At 42.4% G+C, this 25,903-nt stretch overlaps 1 protein-coding gene and 1 pseudogene across 15 annotated transcripts in view; both read left to right on the forward strand.

Annotated features, from left to right (window-relative positions):
• The window catches only part of KIAA1217 (KIAA1217 ortholog), a 521,587-nt gene that overhangs the window by 241,122 nt on the left and 254,562 nt on the right, over positions 1 to 25,903 (forward strand). The window lies entirely within an intron of this gene.
• Positions 5,230 to 15,639, forward strand: LOC139036577 (S-phase kinase-associated protein 2 pseudogene; annotated as a pseudogene).

Here is a 25,903-nt window from a genome sequence, read left to right on the forward strand (position 1 = left end):
TGGAGACCAGTGGCAGTGTGATATCTATGCTGAATAAACAGTCTGTTTTTGAGTGGAAGCAGTGGCCTAATGTTGCATATTGCTTTAGTTGAAGAGTGTCTTTGCAGAGTGATCATGTATTAGTCTTACTTTGAAGCATAGGTAAGATTAGGCTTGAGGTCTTGAAGTCTTAACTCCCCAATGAATATGAATTGTACACCTGTGAAATTCTCATTTCGAGGAAGCCCATTTTGCAGGTGGTTAAGAAATGTAACCTTTTTTTAAAGGTGAAACTATACTTCTATTTAGCAGTTAATCATAATAATTATGATTAATTGCTAATAAAACATCACAATTTAGAGAGGATATGTAAGTATTAGCTGGCTATATTTTCCAATAGAAGCTAGTGATCAGAAATTGTAGAATTCTTAAACCTGCAAAAAGTAGAAAAAGAATATCCTATAGCTGAATAGCCCTTGCTTTTTCCCCCCAAGTCTTATTTTACATACTTTCACTGTAATTTGGAAACATGGTTGCTTCTTGTTATTCTAAGAAGTTATGTTCCAAAAAGTTGCTACAGACACTGAATTAGAGAATACTGGATTTTTCATGAATATTGAATTTTCTGGGGAGTTAGGTTCCTGTGAGCCTCCAGTCCCAATAGTCTTGTCAACCAGTCAACACAGAGCCTTGTTGTATATGTGTTCTGTCTAAAAAAACTGTATGTAGTATTTTTTATTGTTGGTTCACGACTCAACATTGAATGCATGGCCACTGGCAATGCAGTTTGTGCCTGAAGGAAGCTTATCTAAGACATATTTTGTCCATAAAGCACATCACAACCATCCTGCACTCAGGAATACTAGGAATACTTTGGCACGATTTGGGGGGGGGCATTTTATTTTATTATTTTTTAATTTTTTATTGTTATTTGTTTATTTTGGCATGGCTTATGGAATCTTAGTTCTGCTACCAAGGATTGAAGCCAGACCCTTGGCAGTGAAAGCGTGTAGTCCTAACCATTGGACCACCGGGGAATTCCCTTGGGGGCCACTTTAATAATGAAATCACACACACACATACACACACACACACTCTCTCTCTCTCTCTCTCTCTCTCTCTTTCTCACACACAGAATTGTGGTGTTACATAGCCTGCAGAAAAGGACACTTTTTTCCTAACAGTCTGAGCTGAAACGAGAAGACCGAGTGTGGCCTTGTTGGACTTCACCTGGGGCTGTGTTCTGCCTGCAAGTCAAATTGTCCCCTGCTCTGTGCATGTCAGCTTCCCAGGTATCTCAGTGGTAAAGAATCTGCCTGTCAATGCAGGAGACACAGGAGATGAGGGATTGATCCCCTGGGTTGGGAAGATCCCCTGGAGGAGGAAATGGCAACCCACTCTAGTATTTTTGCCTGGAAAATTTCATGGACAGAGGAGCCTGGCGGGCTATAGTTCATGGGGTTGCAAAGAGTTGGACACGACAGAGCACACACACTGTGTATGTCACAAATGACAGCAAAAGTTCTGGGAGGATTACGTGGGAGCTACACATAAATTGGAGCAGATAGGTGAGTTTTAAATAACAAAAGCTGTGAATAATAAGAACAGATTGTATATAGTGGATGGTATACAGTGGTTTTTAGTGCCTTCTTTTCCCATTAAGCTTTTGCTTGAGATGTAAGTTAATGAAGTACAATTTGAATACCTTAAAATTTCATTGATCAATTGTGCCTCAATTAATTTTTTTTGACCAGGAACAAAAAAGTTCAGGTGAAATTGATGTTCCTGACTTGGTTGACTTTAGCACCAGTATAATTGCTTTTTTTTTTCTTTTAGTTTTTATTTATTTCTTTCTTTTTGGCTGCACTGTATCTTCATTGCGGCACATGGACTTTCTCTAGCTGCAGCTTGTGGGCCACTCTAGTTTCAGGGCACAGGCTTCTCATTGTGGTGGCTTCTCTTGTCGCAGAGCACAGGCTCTAGAGCTCCAGGGCTTCAGTATTTGCCGCATACGGACTTAACTGCCCCATGGCATGTGGGATCGGGGGTTGAACCCATGTCCCTTGCATTGCCAGGCGGATTCTTTACCACTGGAACCACCAGGGAAGTCCAGTCAGTGTATTTGGCTCTTGATAGAATTTTCCAAAGTAGGGTTTACTGGCCATTACGGCAGTGGGATTCCCAGCCATCACTTCTGCTTTCTTGGCTTCCTTGATAAGTATTCTTTTCTCACCTGCACTTCCAGACTCTGCCCTGCAGTGAACTTGGCAGTGTTGTCCTGGTCGATGGAGGAGAGGCAGGCTGCTGCCCCAGTCCCGACCATTTCTCTTTCTGCCCAGGCCTGCACAGAATGTCGAAGAAAAGTTAGATTTAATTCAGAAATTCAACAGCTTGAATACTGTTGTCTTTGTCCTTATTTAGCAAAATTGTCATTGAATTGAGCTGCAAAGTCATTGGAATCAGTGCTGTTTCATTTCAGATCATTTTACAGGTTGTTATTCCTAGAATAGTACAAACAACCTGCGATGCCATGTGCTGATCCCCCATCTTCTCCATGTCATTAAACAGAACCCAGAAACACAAATAGAGTTATGTGACATTTCAGCTTTGATGTCCCCTGAGTAAGGAAGATCTTTTCAGAAACGTACAAGACAAAATGACTTACAATTCCATCTAGTTCTGCCTACCATGAGAACATCCTTTTCTGTTCTTGTGGTAACTACTAAATCCTGTGGAATTCTGGGTGGGAGTTTTTCAAAAACTTTCAAATCAACAGTCAGATGTTTTATCCTCTTACAAGCTAGTTTTGTAGATTGGAGAGTCGCGCTTTGCTCAAACCAAGTCTTACCTCCAGCCCCATTCAAAGGTGGCAGCTTACCAAATCCAGCCTGTGTCAGTTACTCAGCCTGGATTTGTCACTTGCAGAGCACAATGTTTTAGCTGAATTTCCTTCCAATAATTCAGGTGTTTCTGAGGCAGGCCCTGGAGTGGCTCCCACACACCGTGGACCCAGAAGGTCTGTGGCTGGTGGTCCGTCTAGAGGCAGCCTCAGAGGCGAGGTGGGGGTGGCTGCTGAAAAGGAAGACAGGAGCCCGCACTAGACTAGAGCCAGCACCGCCACCAGGCCTGCAGGCCAGCGTTCCCCCACCCCACCCCAGGGTGTGCTGGCTTTTCTTTGTGATGCCTCTGGATGGCAACTGTATGGTTTCCGCCTTTTGTCCTACGGAGGCCCTGTCTTGGCAGCTCAAGGGGGAGTCACGGGTGAGATGCTTTAAAGCCTGGTGATGCTGTGTGTCTCTTAGGCTTTGTGTGCAAAGAGCAGGGAGAAGTAGCCCTGCTGAGTCAATGGAGAAGGGTCACATCACCCGGGAGAAGCCCGTTCAAGCCCCAGCGGGGGTGCATAGGGTCAACCCCACCACTCACTTCTGGCAAGTCTTCATGTTTGAAGGACTGTCGAGTGGAAGATGGATTGGAGTCACTCTGGGAGGCTGATGTGTAGACCTCTGGCCATTGTGCGTGGGCTGCGGGGAGTCCAGGCAGTGTTTGCAAAGATAAGGAACATGTTTTGAAGTTATAGAGGCCAGGTTTTCAGCATGCGTGTGAGCTCTGCAGCCTGGAGAAAGCTGTTTAATCCCACTGACCTTCATCTGTAAAACATCTGAAAGTAATACAGAGCTCGCAGAGTTGTGTGGATGAGAGATAATTGAGTCAAAGCCTCGGGCAGGTTGCAGCCATGTAGTGGGCATTGGATAAGCCGCCTCCTCCTTAGACTTGAGTCTCATCCATTCATTCTCTCCATGTTTGGGTGCCGACTCAGGTACAGCTGTTCTGATGGGCTCTGGAAACACAAAAGATATCAGAGAAACAGGGTAACAACTGGTGCTTATGGGCTAATGGGGACAGCCAACAAATAGGCAGTTAAACTCTGAGAAGTTTTGTGATGAAAGAAGTTGGTAACGTGAGAGCACACAGGAGGGGCTCCTAACCCATACTTTGGAGCTAGGAGACTTTTCCACGATTGCAAAGCATCTCTACCGAGCTGCCGAAGAGGAGTTAGCCGGGCAGGCAGCGGGAGGACTGGGCTTCCTAGTGCATGGACCAGCATCTGCAGAAATCTGGTGGGAGAAGAGAGCACTGCTCTTTTTTTCTTTTTCTTGCTTGCTTTCTTTTTTTGGCTGCTCCAGGTCTTAGTTGAGACATGAAGGATATTTTCCTTAGTTGGAACATGTAGGATCCAATTCCCTGACTAGGGATTGAATCTTGGCCCCCTGCATTGGGAATGAGGAGTCTTTTTTTTTTTTTTGGTTGTGCTGGGTCTTGATTAGTGCTTGGGCTTTTCTCTGGTTTTGGGGAATGGGAGCTACTGTCTAGGTGCAAGGAGGGATGGGCTTCTCATTGTGGTTGCTTCTCTTGTTGCAGAGCACAGGCTCTAGGGCACAAGGGCTTCAGTAGTTATGGCACACAGGCTTAGTTGCTCTGAAGCATGTGAGATCTTCCTGGACCAGGGATCAAACCCATGACTCCTGCATTGGCAATTGGATTCTTTACCATTGACCCACCAGGGAAGCCCAGGGGTGAGGAGTCTTAACCACTGAACCACCAGGGAAGTCTGAGAGCTTTGGTCTTTAGTGGAACCGAACTAAGGTCAAAGCACATGGGCACAGGTATAACGGGATGGGTTGGAAAAGGTAGAGAGAAGACGAGCAGAGCCAGGAGGCCGTGTCCGCATCCAGATTTTTTGTTGAGGGAAGACAGCCACTGAAATTTGCTTTTAGAAAGGCCACTGGCTGCAGGGTGGAGATGGGATGGGGTCTGGGATGAGGGATGCTGTTGAAAGACAGTGTACTGGTGCAGAAGGTGTATGGGGCAGGAGGAGCCTCTGATTCGGGTTGAGGGAGTGGCAGGGAAGATGGAGAGAAGCGGATGGATTCAGGGTGTAGGAAGCAGCTGAAATTGACAGGACTCGTTGAATGAAGGAGAGGGCAGGGGAAGCAGCAGGGGACAAGGGTGACTTCAGTTTCTAGAGTGGATCATAGTGTCTTTCTCAAGAGGAAGGAGAAGTTTGGGAACTCAAGGTAGATGAGGCCTTTGACTGCAGTGTTTGGGATTATAGAGGACGTTCCAGGGGAGGTGTTCATTGGGGAGTGAAATAACAGAGGTTAAAGCTCTGAAGAAATATGTGAGCTGAAGGGACAGATTTGTGTCTCATTGACATGTATCTGTATGTGTTACCTATATCCATAGGGCATTTGAAGCCAAGGGAGTGGGTGGGGTGACCAAGGGGAGTGGGCATTGCCAGAAGATGAGGGCAGAGGACCACCCTGCACACAGTGGCTCCCAACCAGAATAGTTGCATACTCTCTTGGAGACGTCTTTGCATTTTACCAATTTTGATTAGTGACAACAATCGTAAGGGTAAACAGAAGGTTAGGGAATTTTCTACATCTTTTGTTAGCTAATTATACAAAATTATATTTTAATAATGTAGATTTTGAGACAAGTTTATTAGGAAGATGGTGGGGAGGACTTAATAGAGACAAAATATTCTAAGAAATAAGGGAGATTATTTACATAGATCAAGGCCCAGCAAAAGCAGAACTGATGTTGAATTGCCCATGGGTTTTGCAATGAAACGTTGTTCTCTAGGGGATTATGAAATTTCTCCCTCCGGGTGTATGATTTGAGCTCCCCTAACCATACGTCGGAGAACATCCCCCATGAACTGCTTTCAAACCTGGGCCACCCACAGAGCCCCCCACGAAAACGGCTGAAAAGCAAAGGGAGTGACAAGGACTTTGTAATTGTCCGCAGACCTAAGCTAAACTGAGAGAACTTCCCAGGTGTTTCTTGGGACTCCCTTGCAGACGAGCTGCTCTTAGGAATTTTTTCCTGTCTGTGCCTCCCCGAACTCCTGAAAGTCTCCAGTATTTGTAAGAGATGGTATCATCTAGCGTTTGACAAGTCTCTCTGGCAGACTGTAGACCTTGCGGGCAGAAACCTTTACCCAGACGTGGTTGATCGGCTCCTGTCCCGAGGGGTGGTTGCCTTCTGCTGCCCATGATCATTTATGGACCAACCGTTAGTTGAACATTTCAGCCCTTTTCGTCTACAGCACCTGGACCTGTTGAACTCTGTGATCGATGTGTCTACCCTGCACGGCCTTCTGTCTCACTGCTCCAAGTTGCAGAATCTCAGCCTGGAAGGCCTCCGACTTTCAGATCCCATTGTCGATAATCTTACTCAGAACACAAATCTACTGTGACTAAACCTTTCTGAGTGTTCTGGATTCTCTGAATCTGCCCTGAAGACTTTGCTGAGCAGCTGTTCCAGATTGGGTGAACTGAACCTCTCTTGGTGCTATGATTTCACTGAAAAGCATGTACAGGTGGCTGTTGCACATGTGTCAGAGACCATCACCCAGCTGAATCTCAGTGGGTACTGAAAGAATCTACAGAGATCAGATGTCTCTACCTTAGTTGGAAGATGTTTCAGTCTTGTCCACCTAGACTTAAGCAATGGTGTCATGCTGAAAAATGACTGCTTTCCAGAATTTTACCTACTCAGCTACCTCCAACACCTATCACTCAGTTGGTGCTATGACATAATACCTGAAACTTTACTTGAACTTGGAGAAAATCCTACATTAAAAACACTACAAGTCTTTGGAATCGTGCCAGATGGTACCCTTCAACTGTTAAAGGAAGCCCTCCCTCATCTACAGATTAATTGCTCCCATTTCACCACCATCGCCAGGCCAACCATTGGCAACAAGAAGAAGCAAGAGATATGGGGCATCAAATGCCGACTGTCACTGGAGAAGCCCAGTTGTCTATGAAGCCTCTATTGCAAGATGGTGTCTCCTCTTTTCTTTGAACAGGGAAAGTAAGCAGGTAGCCCAATTGTGGAAAGCTCAGCTATTTTTAGTCTTGGTTTTCTGTTGCCTTCCTTCTACAAGTATATTAGAGAACCAGTGGAGAGAGAAAATTATGAAGTGTTGCTTTTTAGAAATAACTATGAAAGCTTTTATCACGGCTATACCCTTAAGAGCCTAAGCTCTATGCTTTTTGAAATTTTAGGGAGAGTGAGCCTATAATTTCAAGATACCTTAAATAGCAAAGCGCCATGCTTCATAAATTTATTTAAAATCAAGCTTAAAAATCACCACCAGCAAATCATTTGCGTAGCCTATATGGCAGCTGAACTTTCTTCTATTTAATTTTTCAGCACTACTTTATTATAAGACATAGATTGCAAAAAATAATAAGCTATTTGTATTGTAAGCTGAAAAGAATGAGAATCATAGAGTAGATGTGAAGCAGTCTCTTCTGAGGATAGCAAGAAAAATAGACATTTCAATGGTGCCTTTAGATTCACAATCAGGTTGATGGAAACAAATATCCCCAGGTCATTCACCTTAAAACCTAAATAAAGAAGCAATCAGCCAACCAGAGGTGTAGAATTGGTATAGAATTCAAAGACTCAAGAGGCAGTTTTCTATAACAGGTTAACCTGGGGTATCCTGTAATGCACATTAATGAAGTCTCCTTTATGTACAGTTGGGAAGGTCCCCTGGAGGAGGAAATGGCAACCCACTCCAGTATTTTTGCCTAGAGAATCCCATGGACAGAGGAGCCTGGTGGGCTACAGTCCATGGGGTCGCAAAGAGCTGGACACGACTGAACAACTAATACAATACTAACCATACGTCGGAGAAGGCAATGGCAACCCACTCCAGTACTCTTGCCTGCAAAATCCCATGGACGGAGGAGCCTGGTAGACTGCAGTCCATGGGGTCGCTAAGAGTTGGACACGACTGAGCGACTTCACTTTCACTTTTCACTTTCATGCATTGGAGAAGGAAATGGCAACCCACTCCAGTGTTTTTGCCTGGAGAATCCCAGGGATGGGGAAGCCTGGTGGGCTGCTGTCTATGGGGTTGCACAGAGTCGGACATGACTGAAGTGACTTAGCAGCAGCAACCATACGTCAGGAAGCTTCCATAAACCTCTTATCCTTATCCATCAGAAGGCAGACAGAATGAAAATCACAATCACAGAAAACTAACTAAACTGATCACATGGACCACATGATTCATTAACTCAATGAAACTGTGAGCCATGCCATGTAGGACCATCCAAGACGGACGGGTCGTGGTGGATAGTTCTGACACAGTGTGGTCCACTGGAGAAGGGAATGGCAATCCACTTCAGTATTCTTGCCTTGAGAACCTCATGAACAGTATGAAAAGGCAAAAAGATAGGACACTGAAAGATGAACTCCACAGGTTGGTAGTTGCCAAGTAGGTGCCAAATATGCTATTGGAGATCAGTGGAGAAATAACTCCAGAAAGAATGAAAAGATAGAGCCAAAGCAAAAACAACACCCAATTGTGGATGTGATTGGTGATGGAAGTAGAGTCCGATGCTGTAAAGAGCAATATTGCATAGGAACCTGGAATGTTGGGTCCATGAATCAAGCAAATTAGAAGTGGTCAAACAGGAGATGGCAAGAGTGAAGGTCAACATTTTAGGAATCAGTGAACTAAAATGGACTGGAATGGGTGAATTTAACTCAGATGACCATTATATCTACTACTGTGGACAAGAATCCCTTAGAAGAAATGGAGTAGCCATCATAGTCAACAAAAGAGTCCGAAATGCAGTACTTGGATGCAATCTCAAAAATGACAGAATGATCTCTGTTCTTTTCCAAGGCAAACCATTCAGTATCACAGTAATCTAAGTCTATGCCCTGACCAGTAATGCTGAAGAAGCTGAAGTTGAACGCCTCTATGAAGACCTACAAGACCTTCTAGAACTAACACCCCAAAAAGATGTCCTTTTCATTATAGGGTACTGGAATGAAAAAGTAGGCAGTCAAGAGATACCTGGAGTAACAGGAAAATGTGGCCTTTGAGTACAAAATGAAGCAGGTCAAAGGCTAGCAGAGCCTTTGTTAAAAGAGAACGCACTGGTCAGCAAACACTGTTTTTAGACAACACAAGAGAAGATTCTACACATGGACATTACCAAATGTTCAATACCAAAATCAGATTGATTATATTCTTTGCAGCCAAAGATAGAGAAGCTCTATACCATCAGCAAAAACAAGACCAGGAGCTGACTGTGACTCAGATCATGAACTCTTTATTGCCAAATTCAGACTTAAACTGAAGAAAGTAGGGAAAGCCACTAGACCATTCAGGTATGACCTAAATCAAATCCCTTACGATTATACAGTGGAAGTGACAAATAGATTCAAGGGATTAGATCTGATAAACAGAGTGCCTGAAGACTATGGATAGAGGTTCATGACATTGCACAGGAGGCAGTGATCAAGACCATCCCCAAGAAAAAGAAATGCAAAAAGGCAAAATGGTTGCCTGACGAGGCCTTACAAGTAGCTGAGAAAACAAGAGAAGGAAAAAGGCATAGGAGAAAAGGAAAGATATACCCATTTGAATGCAGAATTCCAGACAACAGCAAGGAGAAATAAGAAAGCCTTCCTCAGTGATCAATGCAAAGAAATAGAGGAAAACAATAGAATGGGAAAGACTAGAGATCTCTTCAAGAAAATTAGAGATACCAAGGGAATATTTTGATGCAAAGATGAGCGCAATAAAGGACAGAGGTGCTATGGGCCTAACAGAAGCAGAAGATATTAAGAAGAGGTGTCAAGAATATACAAAAGAGCTATACAGAAAAGATCTTCATGATCCAGATAACCACGATGGTGTGATCACTCACCTAGAGCCAGACATCCTGGAATGTGAAGTCAAGTGGACTTTAGGAAGCATCACTACGAATAAAGCTAGTGGAGATGATGGAATTCCAGATGAGTTATTTCAAATCCTAAAAGATGATGCTGTGAAAGTGCTGCACTCAATATGCCAGCAAATTTGGAAAACTCAGCAGTGGCCACAGGACTGGAAAAGGTCGGTTTTCATTCCAATCCCAAAGAAACACAATGCCAAAGAATGTTCAGACTACTGCACAATTGCACTCATCTCACACGCTAGCAAAGTAATGCTCAAAATTCTCCAAGTCAGGCTTCTACAGTACATGAACTATGAACTTCCAGATGTTCAAGCTGGATTTAGCAAAGGCAGAGGAACCAGAGTTCAAATTGCCAACATCTGTTGGATCATGAAAAAAGCAAGAGAGTTCCAGAAAAACATCTATTTCTGCTTTATTGACTATGCCAAAGCCTTTGACTGTGTGAATCACAACAAACTGTGGAAAATTCTTCAAGAGATGGGAATACCAGACCACCTCACCTGCCTCTTGAGAAATCTGTATGCAGGTCAAGAAGCAACAGTTAGAACTGGACATTAGAACAAGACTGGTTCCAAATCGGTAAAGGAGTACTTCAAGGCTGTACATTGTCACCCTGCTTATTTAACTTATATGCAGAGTACATCATGTGAAATGTCATGCTGGATGAGGCACAAGCTAGGATCAAGATTGCCAGGAGAAATATCAATAGTAGATAAGCTGATGACACCACCCTTATGCAGAAAGCAAAGAGGAACTAAACAGCCTTGATGAAAGTGAAAGAGGAGAGTGAAAAAGTTGGCTTAAAACACAGCATTCATAAAACTAAGATCATGGCATCTGGTCCCATCACTTCATAGCAAATAGAGGGGGAAACAATGGAAACAGTGAGAGTCTTTGTTTTTTTGGTCTCCAAAATCACTGCAGATGGTGACTGCAGCCATGAAAATAAAAGACACTTGCTCCTTGGAAGAAGAGCTATGACCGACCTAGACAGCATGTTACAAAGCAGAGACATTACTTTGCTGACAATAGTCCATCTGGTCAAAGCTGTGCTTTTTCTAGTAGTCTTGTATGGATGTGAGAGTTGGACTGTAAAGAAAGCTGAGCACCAAAGAATTGATGCTTTTGAACTCTGGTGTTGGAGAAGACTCTTGAGAGTCCCTTGGACTGCAAGGAGATCCAACCAGTCAATCCTAAGGAAATCAGTCCTGAATATTCATTGGAAGGACTGATGTTGAAGGTGAAACTCCAATACTTTGGCCACCTGATGGGAAGAAGTGACTTATTGGAAAAGACCCTGATGCTGGAAAAGATTGAAGGCGGGAGGAGAAGCGGACGACAAAGGATGAGATGGTTGGATGGTATCACTGACTGGATGGACAGTGAGTTAGTGATGGACCGGGAAGCCTGGTGTGTTGCAGCCCATGGGGTTGCAAAGAGTCGGACACAACTAAGCGATTGAACTGAACTGAATGGAACTTTCCTCGGACTTCCCAGGTAGCTCAGCTGTTAAAGAACCTGCCTGCCAGTGCAGGAGACATTAGAGACTCGGGTTCAATCCCTGGGTGGGAAGATCTCCTGGAGGAGGGCATGGCAACCCACTCCAGTATTCTTGCCTGGAGAGAATCCCATGGATAGAGGAGCCTGGCAGGCTACAATCCATGGGGTCTCAAAGAGTCAGACAGGACTCAGCGACTAAGCACAGCACAGTAGCAACCATGCCTCACTAACATGTTTTACCTTTGCAAATCAAATTGAACACAAAGAGTTCAATTCTGCTGGTAAAAACAGTTGGTTTTAATTGTATAATATAACTGTTCCCTTCAGTAACATGGAGGATATTTAAATTGAAATCCTTGAAGCTCTTCAGGTTTTATGGAAGATTGTGAGGCTATGTGTGTGCTAAGTCACATCAGTCGTGTTAGGGTACTAGAATCAAAATAATTTCGGGGGATGCTTGGCATTTGTTTTACTATAAGTCTTATGGCATTTGTTCTACTCTCGGTCTTGTGACGATTTCCTGTTTGACTAGTAGTCAAGATAAGTTCTCAATGTATACAAGAAAGAAGACTCCTTACCCTTCTCTGGTGTCCATTTTTAAAAGTCTGTGCTGTGGTCCAGGTCAGGAAAGGCTGTAAAAAAAAAAAAAACATCCAAAATGCACATTGAGAGAAATGATGTTCTGTCTTTGGGAAACTTACTCTGATCTTATTATCTCTAAATTGCATTTCTATTTGAGGCACTTTATTTAAAGTAGTTTCTGTGGAGGAAATGGGCATAGAGTTAATGATCTGGAGCTTATGGAAAGCTGAGACTATAGAATGAATACGTGTCCAATGTACACCATCTCACTAGTTTACAGTGAGTGTGTCTGTTTTATAATTAGAGGTTAATAAACTGGTTGGTTTATTTATGTGTGAGGTTCTGGTGACTAAGAGACCATGTAGACTCCTTCTTGAGCCTTAGAGAATTGCCGCCTCCCTCCCATGGAATCCTAAGTTGTTGCAGGCAGCTTCTTGGTTTTCTCTAAAGTAATCACAGGTGGGGACAGTTCCCAAATTACATCTGTTTGAGCAAAATATTGAAATAATGCGAGCTTTTCCTGAAAGTGTTTTTCTTGAAAGTCTTGTCCAGTGTCTGCCTGTCCAGTAAACACAGGACTTGCATCTTGACCTTCCCCACACTCTCTGTATCTACTCACAACACATCCTTTCTGTCCTGACTCATACTGTCCAGTGTAGTATGCATTTCAGAGGGAATGACTCTAAACCCAAGATTCAGTTTTGTTAGGAAGTGCATCACTACGTTTTGTGGGGTGGCATCAATGCTAGTTAGCTTTTTAAATATATATATATTCAAAAAATATAGATAGATAGATAGATACTACCTTATAAACCTACCCTCAAGAAGCAATTGCTGTTCAGTTTTGTTCATAATTTTCAGTGTTCTATCAATGCATAGATATTTTTAAACAAAAGTAGCATCTGGTACACTCTAATCCTTTAAATTTGTCAACATTTCACAAGCATGTTCTCAAGTCATGAAAATAAGGAATATAAATTAACTTCATCCACCTCCTCTTGAGACTGGAAATCCATCCTACTTCAGCTCTCCGATCCCTTTGCTGCTCTTTAGCAAATCTCATCCTTAAGAGGTTGTCTTTAAACAGTAAATGTAAAGTTACCTTGTCATAGCACTCTTAGAAATAATTATAATTCTTCTTACTTATACCAAGGTGTCAGGTTAACTATGTGAAGGGCCGGTAGAGTCCGTTATTTATTGTATTCAGTTTTAGAAAAATCCCAGCTGGATATGTAGCATGTCATCTCTGATAGCATCTTCATCAGAAAGCATGTATGAGTCACATAATTGACAGAGTATCTCGGAATCTATAGGAAAACTACACTGCATCACCTCTACCTTCAAGGACTTACTCCTGTAGGTGAATGAGCTCCTGATTTCTTTCCCTCCTGTGCGGCTTTGGCATCACAGGAGCCAGTGTTGCTCTGGGCTCAGTCCCACACAGGTGATGTCAGTCACCAATGCTAGCTCAAGTCACAAGATACATTCCACAAAATCAGAATCGAACCAAAGCACAGCAGTTTAAGTCCACTAATTCCAACAGCCTGATGTTCTTGTGAAAATGAATTTAGGTATTATCACTGCCATGCTTTACAGTGTCATGCTAGATAGAAATTTGCCTCCATCAAGTGACCACTCATCTTGTTGTTTTCAAATAAAAAATAGATTGAAGATTGCTTATTGTGAAGATTGCTTACAGTGGAAGTAGAAGAGATGAGATAGTTGAGTTTGCCGAGGTTGAACTCAAATTAATGGAGATGATTTGGGCTAGGGCCAAGTAGGTATAGGGACGTATACTTTCTTCTTGTCTTTTTAAAAAATATTTATTTATTTATTTGGCTGCATCAGGTCTTAGTATGGCACGTGGGCTTAATTGCCCCATGGCATGTCGGATCTTGGTTCCCTCACTGGGGATTAAACCCAGGTTCCCTGCATTGGAAGGCAGATTCTTAACCATTGGACAACTAGGGAAGTCCCTCTCCTGGTCTTTGTAACTGTTTTGTAGGTGATTCCAAAAAAAGAAAAATATTTGCTGGATCTGTCATATACCATAGAGGCATGCCCAAAGTCCTCTGGCGTTAATGGCATCTGACTCAGACATAATTGTCTTTAACATATCACTTGTAAAACCTACCATGCTACTCAAAGGGACGTACTGCCATTTAACTGGGAAATGCTAATGAGTAAGGAGTATGTGGAAATTTTATCTAGAAAATGAAGTCTTTATGAAAAGGAACGAAGGCTGTTTGGAAAAGAGTGTATAAGAAAGATATTATAAGTTTAAGGTTTATGAATCCTGCATATTAAATATAAATAGCTATTAAATTATTTACTGTTATAATTAAAAGGAGTAATTAAACTAGAGCCTATGATGAAAAATCTGAAATTTATGTGAAAACCTACAAAACTTAAATGTAATAAATTGAAAATAGAAAAAAATTTCATCAACTAACTCCAGTTGAAAGTTTCTTGCTGCTTCTTTTTGCAGTGTAGGGGGAAAAGTTATGTAGTACATCTGTTATTATGGAGGAAAAGTGAAAATGATACTGCTCATGGACAAGAAAAAGTGAGACGTAGTGAAAGAGCTCAGTTTCATCTGTTGGTTGGAACTGTAATGTTCTAAGAAAGGTCTTGGTCATTTGATTCTCCACGTTTAATGTTTTGACTTTTTTAAAAACTAACTTGAAAATTCACTGTGTCTAGGGCTCAGGGAACTCATCTTCTGGAAGAAATGGTTCATTAAAATAAATGAATCTATGAGCTCTTGACCATTTTTAACATGATGGAGGGTAGGTTTGAAGGAGTTGGTATTCTTCTGTGCTCAGATTATCGGTGACATTCTTTAGAAAAGGAGTGTGGAAGTCTTTCACGTGGAACCACTGAAATTGACACTTACATGTATCAAAATAGGTGAGTATCTGTAGTTTCATATAGTTCATGCTAACAGATTCTAAATGGGCCTAAGACCATGACTTGAGTGAATTGAAAAGGAAGGAGGTTCCATGGTTTAAGGACAAAACAACATTTGCAAAAATCTAACAGAAAATTGAGAGAAGCAAAACAGTTTTGCTTTGCTTGAATTTCTGAAATAATCTGGAGTACAAAAGGTGAACTTTGTGTGATTAAACAATGTGTCAGTGTATGTTCATCAGCTGTCACAAACGCACCTCTCTGGTGGGGTACTATAAAGTGATAACATGTTGTAAAATCAAATAGGAAGGTGTTGAACTTCACCATTAATTTGAAATTTGCCTAGATTTGTTAAAAATGACGTTCTCTCCATCTGTAAACAAATGATTTAAATTAAAAAATACTAATTTAATTATAATTCTTCAACCTAAGAGAGAGAGTTTTCCGTTTAAGAAACAGTTATCAGATACATGAGAAAAATGTTTTTATATTTAAGTAGTATGATCTCAGCACATACAAAGGCCAGTATTTCTTAATCAGATGTGTTGATGGCCTATTTCAAGTTGATATTTTTTACTTATTAAAATGAGACTGCTGGGAATTCCCTAGTGGTCCAGTGGTTAAGACTTGGCACTTTCAGGACGTGGAAGCAACCTAGATGCCCATCAGCAGACGAATGGATGAGGAAGCTGTGGTACATATACACCATGGAATATTACTCAGCCATTAAAAAGAATTCATTTGAATCAGTTCTAATGAGATGGGTGAAACTGGAGCCCATTATACAGAGCGAAGTAAGCCAGAAAGATAAAGACCATTACAGTATACTAACACACATATATGGAATTTAGAAAGATGGTAACGATAACTCTATATGCAAAAAAAAGAAAAAGAGACTCAGATGTATAGAACAGACTTGTGGACTCTGTGGGAGAAGACGAGGGTGGGATGTTTCAAGAGAACAGCATCGAAACATGTATATCTAGGGTGAAACAGATCACCAGCTCAGGTTGGATGCATGAGACAAGTGCTCAGGCCTGGTGCACTGGGAGGACCCAGAGGGATGGGGTGGAGAGGGAGGTGGGAGGGGGGACCGGGATGGGGAATACATGTAAATCCATGGCTAATTCATTCCAATGTATGACAAAAACCACTGCAATGTTGTGAAGTAATTAGCCTCCAACTAATAAAAATAAATGGGAAAAAAAAAAAAAAAAAAGACTTGGCACTTTCATTGCAGAAGATTCCGCCCCTGGTTCTGTTCCAGGGTTCAGTCCCTAGTTTGGGAACTAAGATCCCAAAGCCCATGTGCGCTATATTGCTTCAGTTGTGTCCAACTCTTTTTCACCTATGGACTGTAGCCCACCAGGCTCCTCTGTCCATATGGCAGGCCAAAAGGCAAAAGCAAAGATACTAGACCGCCAGGGCAGTGTTTGGTAGAAAATAATGTACTTTCAAAACTTCACTTACAGATTTTTTAATTAATTAATTTATTTTGGGGCTGTGCTGGGTCTTCACTGCTTTGCGGGCCTTTCTCTAGTTGCGCCAGCTTCTCATTGCGGTGGCTTCTCTTGTCGTGGAGCATGGGCCCTAGGGTGCGTGGGCTTCAGCAGTTTGTGGCTCCTAGACTCCAGAGCACAGAGTCGATAGTTGTGGCCACAGGCCCAGTTGCTGCCAGGCCTGTGGGATCTTCCGGACTCAGGGGTCAAACCTGTGTTTCCTGCACTGGCAGGCAGATTATTCACCACTGAGCCACCAGTGAGACCCTCACTTAAAGATTTTAAATAAAGGTTCAATTTTAGAACAATTTTAAAATCACAAAGATAACTTAAAAAGTTCCCATTTATCTCCTAAACAGTTTCCCCAGTTATTAACATCTTAAGTGGTACATTTGTCACAATTCATGAACCAGTGTGGCTAGGTATTACCACTATCTGCAGTCCATAGTTTATTCGGTCCCATTCTTCTCTGTTCCAGGATCCCACAGTACTTTAGTCATCATGTCTCCTTAGGATTCTCTTGGCTGTAACAGGTCCTCAAACTTCCCTTGTTTTTAATGACATTGACAATTTGGAGGAGTACTGGCAGATATTTTGTAGACTTCCCCTCAGATGAGACTTGCCTGATATATTTAAAAAGAAAATTTTTTTTTTATTAAGACAGTATTTTCAGAGCAGTTTTAGTTTCATAACAAAAAGAGGGGAAGGTAGACAGATTTCCTGTATACCCTCTGCCCCCACACATGCATAATTCCTCTGTCCCTAGACTGTACATATGTTACAACTGATGAACCTGCACTGATGCATGGTAATCATCTGAAGTCCATAGTTTACATTATGGTTTAGTCTTGATGATGTATATTCTACCGTTTTGGACAAATGTATAAAGACATATATACATACATACATATATATATATATATATATACATACACCATTATAGTATCATACATGACAGGGGTCCCCCACCTCCGGGATCTGATGCCTGATGATCTGAGGTGGAGCTGATGTAATAATAACAGAAATAAAGTGCACAATAAAAGTGATGCGCTTGAATCATCCCGAAACCATCCCTCTTCTCCCCCAACCCTTGGTTCATGGAAAAATTGTCTTCAATAAAACTGGTCCCTCCCTGGTGCCCAAAACGTTGGAGACTGCTGATATACAATATTTTCCCTGCCCTAAAAATTCTCTGTAATCTGGCTAATCAGTGTTAAACCAACTACTAATCCCTGGTAATCGCTGGTTTTTTGTTTTTTTTTTTTTTACTATCTCCGTACTTTTGCCCTTTTTGTAGCATGTCACATAGTTGTAATTATATAGCATGTAGCCTTTTCAGATTGGCTCCTTTTACTTAGTAAAATGCATTAAGTCTCCTCCATGTCTTTCCAGGGGGCTTCCCTGATGGCTCAGCAGGTAAGGAATCTGCCTGCAACGCAGGAGACGGGTTCCACCCCTGGATCATGAAGATCCCCTGGAGGAGGGCACGGCAACCCACTAAATATTCTTGCCTGGAGAATCTGATGGACAGAGGAGCCTGGCGGGCTACAGTCCATAGGATTACAAAGAGTGGGACACAGCTGAAGCGAATGAGCATACACATCCATCTTTTCATGGCTTGATCAGTTCATTTCTTTTTAGCACTGATTAATATCTCACTGTTTAGATGTAGCACAGTTTATTTATTCATTCATTTACTAAAGGGCATCTTAGTTGCTTCAAAGTTTTGTCAGTTGTGAATAAAGCTGCTGTAAATATCCATTGACATGTTTTTGTGTGGACGTAAGCTCTTTTGGGCAAATACCAATGGGCACAGTTGCTGTAGCATTTTCTAAAAGTACCTTTAGCTTTGTTAGAAACCACTGAACTGTCTTACAAAGTGGCTGTACCATTTCCACCAGCAATGAATAAGCATTCCAATTGCTCCACAGCGTCACCAAAGTAGGTGAATAGTGGTGTCTAATTGTTGTTTTAATTTGCATTTCACTGATGGGGATCATTTCATTGATGGGGATATGGAACAGCTTTTCTTATGCTTATTTGCCATCTTTGTTTTGTTTTGGCTGTGTCCCACATGGCTTGTGGGATCTTGTTTCCTGACGGTGATCAAACCCTTGCCCCCTGCAGTGGAAGTGCAGAGTCTTAACCCCTGGACCACCAGGGAAGTCCCTATTTGCAATTTTTGATAGCTTCTTTGATGAGATGTCTTTTCAGATCTTTTGACATTTATTTTGTTGGGTTGTTTGTTTTCTTACTGTTGAGTTTTAAGAGCTCTCTGTATAATTTCACTTATTTTTCACAACCAAAATACGTATTTTAAGACTCCTTAATGCTATCATTAATTTTCAGTTTTACAGGATTTCTTATTAATTTAGAATAAGGTTCACCCTTCCTCTATTAATACAAGTTAAAGGTTTATTCATTTAGTTTATATATGTATGCTGTGGCTGCTTAGTCACTTCAGTCATGTCCGACTCTGTGCAGCCCTATGGACCGTACCCCGCCAGGCTCCTCTGTCCCTGGGATTCTCCAGGCAAGAGTACTGGAGTGGGCTGCCGTGCCCTCCTCCAGGGGATCTCCCCGACCCAGTGATCGAACCCGGGTCTCCCGCTCTGCAGGCAGATTGTTTACAGCTGACACCAGGGAAGCCTGGTGGCTCAGTGGTAATTTATAAATAAATGTATATGTATACATATATATATATATTTGTTCATATACGAAAGGAGTCTCCATATATATATATGTGTATATATATATATATATATATATGTATGTATACACGTATATATATTGTACACATCAAATGAGGCAGGCAAGGACCCTACTATTTTAAAACAGTTTTTTGCTATGAAATTGTGCTTATATACTCTTACTATCCTTTTTAAAAAATATTCATTTATTTGTTTGACTGCCTCCGGCTTATTAATAGTTGCAGCACTTGGGATCTTCCTTGCCTCATGCGATATCTTTCGTTGCTGGCGCATGAACTCTCTGGTTGCAGAGGGCCGGCTCAGTAGCTCTGAAGCATGTGGGATCTTAGCTCCTGACTAGGAATCAATTTTAGTATATGTGCTGCCGGAGCGAGCACCCTGACTAGGAATCAAACCCATGTTCTCTGCATTGCAAGGCTAATTCTTAAACACTGGACCGCCAGGGAAGTCCCAAAGACCCTACTTTTAGAAGTTTACAACTCAGGAAGGAAGACTCAGTGGGAGGTATTGTTATAGACTTAATTTAATGGGAAACAAGGCAGAACGTTTCAAGGACAGTTAGTCCCTTAAATCTTCTTTATCCTTGGCTGATGCTGGCTTTTGAGACTTCAGAAGCCTTCCCCAGATGTTTTTGCATTCTCTGAAGGAATGTTAAAAATTCTAATTCAGGGTAATTTTGTTTTACTCCAGACTCTGAGTGCTAAGGTTAGTTTCTCAAGCAAAGCATTCTGTCCCCTCCAGGAAGGGAAGTCTTGATGAACAGAAAATATCCACCCTCTCTGAATTTTTCTACTTAGCAATAATTGGAATAACCACCTGGTCAGCTTCACTCATAAGGGGTAGCGGGGGTGATTATGTTTGATTCAAGCAGATAACGCAAATTCCCCAATCCATGCCTATGGATTTGAATTTAATAGCATCCTGGACTTGACTTCTCAGAAGCATCTCTCACTAGTCTTCAATTAGGAAGTTTAGGTCAGTCAGAACTTTTGTGAGTCCAAAAGGACCACATTCATGTTTGAGAAAACTGAGACTGACAAATCAAATTTTAATTACAGGAAATAATCATAAACCACTGTAGATGCAATTAAAGGCCTTTTTCTTTTGGAGAAGCTTGTTTGTCTTTTATGTTTTGTTCCCCTAAGCTCATTATAAAAAATACTATATTATACTCTTTCATGCTTATAGTCTAAACTCTATAACATTCCTGCTGTGAATATGGAAATGAATTTTGTTGAAATCAAAGAAATTACTTAATAGGATTTTTTAAAAGGCTGTTAGTAGAAGTGGTTTAACATTTTTAAAGAAAATGTTTGCATTGTTCATGATTAAACCAAACTAGACACCTGACTCGGAGAAGGCAATGGCATCCCACTCCAGTACTCTTGCCTGGAGAATCCCAGGGACAGGGGAGCCTGGTGGGCTGCTCTCTATGGGGTCGCACAGAGTCGGACACGACTGAAGTGACTTAGCAGCAGTAGCAGCAGACACCTGACTCCTGATTTCCATCTAAACCTCCCTTTCTGTGACCAATGAATTCCTTTATGAGTTGAGAATTGATTAATTAAAACCATAATTTGATTCTCCAAACTGGTTAGGATTTAAATGTATAAGACAGGTCTCACTTAATAACATGAGAGTTTTTTGGTTTTCTTTTTATCTCCCCCTCCCAGCCCCCAGCCCCACCCCACTTCCCACCTTGAGGCATACGGGATCTTAGTTCCCTGACCAGGGATTGAACCCCTGACCTCTGCATTGGGAGTGTAGCGTCTTAACCACTGGAGCAGCAGGGAAGTCCCTTGATTTTCTTTTTAAATGGTCACTTGGTAGCCACCAGAGAAACGTATGGGTTGAGTAAGGCATCATAAGTCAGTTCAAAGCTTGCAGAAGAACCGAGCTGGCAGAATATAATATTTCCAATTGCAATCCAACCAGCCTTTGAAATTTATCCTCATCTGAAAAGCAATCAGTTCAGTTCAGTTCAGTCGCTCAGTCATGTCTGACTGTTTGTGATCCTATGAACTGCAGCATGCCAGGCCCCCTGTCCATCAATTCCCGGAGTTCACCCAAATCCATGTCCATTGAGTCGGTGATGCCATACAACCATCTCATCCTCTGTCATCCCCTTCTCCTCCTGCCCTCAATCTTTCCCAGCATGGGGGTCTTTTCAAATGAGTCAGCTCTTTGCATAAGGTAGCCTAAGTATTGTAGTTTCACCTTTAGCATCAGTCCTTCCAATGAATATTCAGGACTGATTTCTTTTAGGATGGACTGGTTTGATCTCCTTGCAGTCCAAGGGACTCTCAAGAGTCTTCTCCAACACCACAGTTCTAAAGCATCAATTCTTCAATGCTCAACTTTCTTTATAGTCCAACTCTCACATCCATAAATGACCACTGGAAAAACCATAGCCTTGACCAGATGGACCTTTGTTGATAAAGTAATGTCTCTTCTTTTCAATATGCTGCCTAGGTTGGTCATAACTTTCCTTCCAAGGAGTAAGCGTCTTTTAATTTCATGGCTGCAAGTACTACAGGATTTTAAAATAATGTAGTTAGACACACAACTTAGGTGCCCACTTCCTAAATTCCTCTAATTACTCAGTTGCCAACACAGCTTGTTTATTTGAAAGATGTTGGGATGCAGGTCGAGCAGCATATATTATGGTTGCATTTCTTCCTGTGTATTATTTTAATTTGAAAATGTTAAAGTGTGTTCAAGAGTATTTGCCTGTATCACAGATATGTAGACTAAGAGACATGATTCTGATGGACTTTTGCTCCCAGAACTAGATTGAAAAAATTTTCTTTTGTTTTTTTGACTGCACTGGGTCTTCGTTGCTGCCCACAACTTTCTTTAGTTTTGGTGTGGTCGCTTCTCTTGTTGCAGAGCACAGGCTTAGTCATTTTTTGACGCATGGCATGGACTCGGTTGCTCTGAGGTATGCAGAATCTTCCTGGACCAGGAATAGGACCTCTGTCCCCTGCCTTGGCAGATGGATTCTTAACCACTGATCACCAGGGATGTCCCCAGGATTAGATTTCCTTTAGCTTTTTTTCCTACTCTTCACAGCAGTCTGTACAAGGCATCCGCACTGTATCCTACTTCTGTTTACATTCCTTCAACAATTATACACAGGCATACTGTACTGTGTGCGGGTTTGGTTCCAGACCACTGCAATAAACTGAACATTGCAATACAGTGAGTCACACGAATTTTTTGATTCCTGTGCATATAAATGTTGTATTTACACTGTACTTTAGTACAGTGCATATAAAAGTTTTATTTACACTGTACTTTAGTTTATTAAGTGTACGATAGCATTATGACTCAAAAAAAAACTATGTGCCTACCTTAATTCAAAAATTGTTGCTAAAAATGCTAGCCATCATCTGAGCCCTTAGTGAGTTGTAATCTTTTTGCAGTAGTAACATCACAGATCACCCTAACATAGTGGTCCCCCACCTTTTTGGCATCAGGGACCAGTTTCATGGAAGACAGTTTTTCCACGGACTTGGGGTGGGGGGCTAGTTTTAGAATGATTCAAGAACAAGACTTTGTGCACTTTATTTCTGTTATTATTACATCATCTCCACCTCAGATCATCAGGCATTACTAGATCCTAGAGGTTGGGGAACCCTGTCCTAATATATATAATAATAATGAAAAAGCCTGAAGTATCGTGAGAATTACCAAAATGTGACACAGATACATGAAGGGAGCAAATGCTGTTGGCAAAATGGCCTTGAGGGACTTGCTCAACTCAGGGTTGCCACAAACCTTCAGTTTGTAAAAGTGCAATAACGGTGAAGCGCAGTAAAATGAGGTCTGTGCAATAACGGTGAAGCGCAGTAAAATGAGGTCTGCCTGTGTTGGACAGCAACCACGTGGCAGGCAGTGGACCTGCAAGTGTGGATGGTGCTCAGCCCTTGCCTCAGTTCTCTAGGGGGAGGTGGCACAGGGTTGCTATGTAGAATGTAGGTGCTGACTTGAGGAACAGAACATGAAGGGGGACCCAAGCGGGGGACACCTCACCTTAGAGGGAGCAAGGCGGTGAGAGGCCATTTGGACCAGGGAAGGTTGCCCAGAGACGCTGGTCCTCAAACTGACTGTTCAAGATTGAGTCAGATTTTGCCAGACACAAAGAGTCACATGGAAACAAAGAGATCATGGTATGTCCAGGAAGTAGCCTATAAGGAGTTTAAAGAACCTGCAACACAATCATGTACATGGAGATATCTGGGGCATCTGGAAAGTGAGGGAGCTGGGCTGGATCAATGAAGTGCTTGGACGTCAGGTCAAGAAGTCTGGGTTTCATCCTGTGGACAATGGGAAGCAAGTGAAGGATCATCCTTAGGGAAGTGGTGTGATCAAATGTGCATTTCAGGCAAGTCTGATGAGAAGCCTTTGGGTTTCATCTTACAAAAAGCTAGATCCCTTCACACTTATATAGCTGCTATGTATTAACCCCCTGCTGTGTGCCTAGGCCTATCCATATATGTTTTTCCCCCTATACTTTTAATCCATTTCTCTCTACTGGCTCTTATCTTCCTCATACCATGCCATGTTTATAAACATAACAAAGTCCAGTGTTACAAATGAAATAATACTACTAAGATATTTAGGTGAGGATATTGCCATCAGTGTTGGATTTAGCGGCAGTGAATCCAGGCAACCTTGGAAGGAGCCATATCAGTTAGGGAACAGGAGCAGTAGGTCAGGGACTAGCAGGTCAGGAAGGTGAAGTGGGGGATCAGTCAGTTCAGTCTCTAAGTCGAGACCAACTCTTGGCGACCCCATGGACTGCAGCACGCCAGGCTATCCTGTCCTGCACTGTCTCCCAGAGCTTGCTCAAACTCATGTCCATCGAGTCAGTGATGCCATCCAACTATCTCATCCTCCGTTGCCCCCTTCCCCTCCTGCCCTCAATCTTTCCCAGCATCAGGGTCTCTTTCAGTGAGTCAGTTCTTCGCATCAAGTGGCCAGAGTATTAGAGCTTCACCTTCAGCATCAGTCCTTCCAATGAGTATTCAGGATTGATTTCTTTTTGGATTGACTGGTTTGATCTCCTTGCAGTCCAAGGGACTCTCAAGAGTCTTCTTCAACACCTCAGATCAAAAGCTTTAGTTCCTCGGTGCTCAGCTTCCTTTATGGTCCAGCTCTCACCATAAAGAAGTAGGGAATAGAGATGCTGTTTCTGGGAACGTTACCGTGAAAGAGAGGAGTTAAGCGTAGAAAACTGTAAGAAGCATATGGTCCCCAAGGAAGCCTGGGAGGAGAGAGCCCAAAGGCACAAGAAAGTCAGTGCGTGGAATTGCTTTGGGGAGGAGGACATGTAGATGAGATTATCTGTGGTGCTGTGGGAAGTGGGGGAAGGCTTACTGCTTGCCTTGGAGTTTTCCATGATGAACTTCTGCTGAGAATGGAGAAGAGGCTGGTGAGGAAGGAACCTGAAGGGAATGGGCAAGGTTTGAGGGAGCATTTGTGTGGAAATGGTGAGAAGGTGGTCACCACTGCCCTGTGGGAGCCCATCTGAGAGTGAGGACCATGGAAGGATGGGGTGCCATTCAGCAAGGCTAGGGAGCTTTCTTCAGCCGTGATCAGCAGCCTGGTATGGGAACAGAGAAGGTCTGAGTGGGGGTTGAGGCTTGGTTGTGTGGGTGTGGGAAGAATCACACGGTCAAAGGAGATGAAGGGTTTGAGAAAAGTATGGGGAAGTGATAGATATTGGAGTCCAGAACTTTTAGGAAGAGATGCTTAACAGGGAGGGAACTGGAAGAAGACAAGACACTGTCCGAGGAGGTGATGGTGGGAACTGAAAAGTTGTCATCAGAAGTGGAGGCAGGGAATGAGAAAGAAACTTGAGGGAGGGTACATATGTATGCTTACGACTGATTCATGGCTTTACAGGTGGCATTAGTGATAAAAAAAAAAAAAAAAACCCAATGCAGGAAACATAAGAGACACAGGTTTGATCCCTGGGTGATGAAGAGCCCCTGGAGGAGGACACAGCAACCCACTCCAGTATTCTTGCCTGAATAATCCCATGGACAGAGGAGCCTGGCTGGCTAGAGTCCATCGGATCGCAGAGTCGGACATGACTGAAGCCACTTAGCATGCACACTCGCATGACTGATTCATGTTGTTATACAGCAGAAACCAACACAACATTGTAAAGCAATTATCCTCCAATTAAAAATTTATTAAAAAGAAAGCTGAAAAATTCAGACCCAGAGTAACAGTTGTGGGCTCTTCTCCAAGGGGTGGCTGTTAATGAGGGCAAAGAGCTGGCAAGGATTCTCTAAAGAGACCCAAGAGACTTCCCTGGTGGTCCAGTGGTTAGGACTCCAGGCCTTCTCTGCAGGGAGATACGGGTTGGATCCCTGGTCAGGAAACTGAGATCCCACATGCCTGGCGACTCAGGCCAAAAAGAAAAGACCCCCGATCCTGGAGACAAAGGTATGAAAGGTTCTCAGGGCCCTGGAGTGCCCAGGGTGATGGCAGAAATTAGAGTGAAAAGAGAGGAGGAGAGCTCCAAGCATGGGTGAACACCCGAGTCATTTTCTGAGGAGGAGTAAGGAGTCATATCATGGGTGTGTTCCTCTGTAGAAGAAAGCCTTCCTTGTGGTAAAAAAAAAAAAAAAAAATCTAACTTGTAAAATCTGATTTTCATCACAATTTCTCAAAATGGAAAAGTGACCCAAAGTTGGCATCTGTTGGAATTCTGAAACTATCCTACAAACTCTGCCTATAAATATTGTCTTTCATTTCTCAGGTGAGGTTTTATAATTTCCAAAAAAAGAGAGGTGGTTCTTTCTCATTTGCTGAGTTTGGACTCACTGCCCTAATACGATAGGAGGAAGGCTTTTCAAACCATCATATGAACAGACATCTCACTTGTTGCTGCTGCTGCTAAGTCACTTCAGTCGTGTCCGACTCTGTGCGA

The sequence above is a fragment of the Odocoileus virginianus genome, chromosome 9 (genome assembly GCF_023699985.2).
Source record: "Odocoileus virginianus isolate 20LAN1187 ecotype Illinois chromosome 9, Ovbor_1.2, whole genome shotgun sequence".
NCBI classification, from domain to species: Eukaryota; Metazoa; Chordata; class Mammalia; order Artiodactyla; family Cervidae; genus Odocoileus; species Odocoileus virginianus.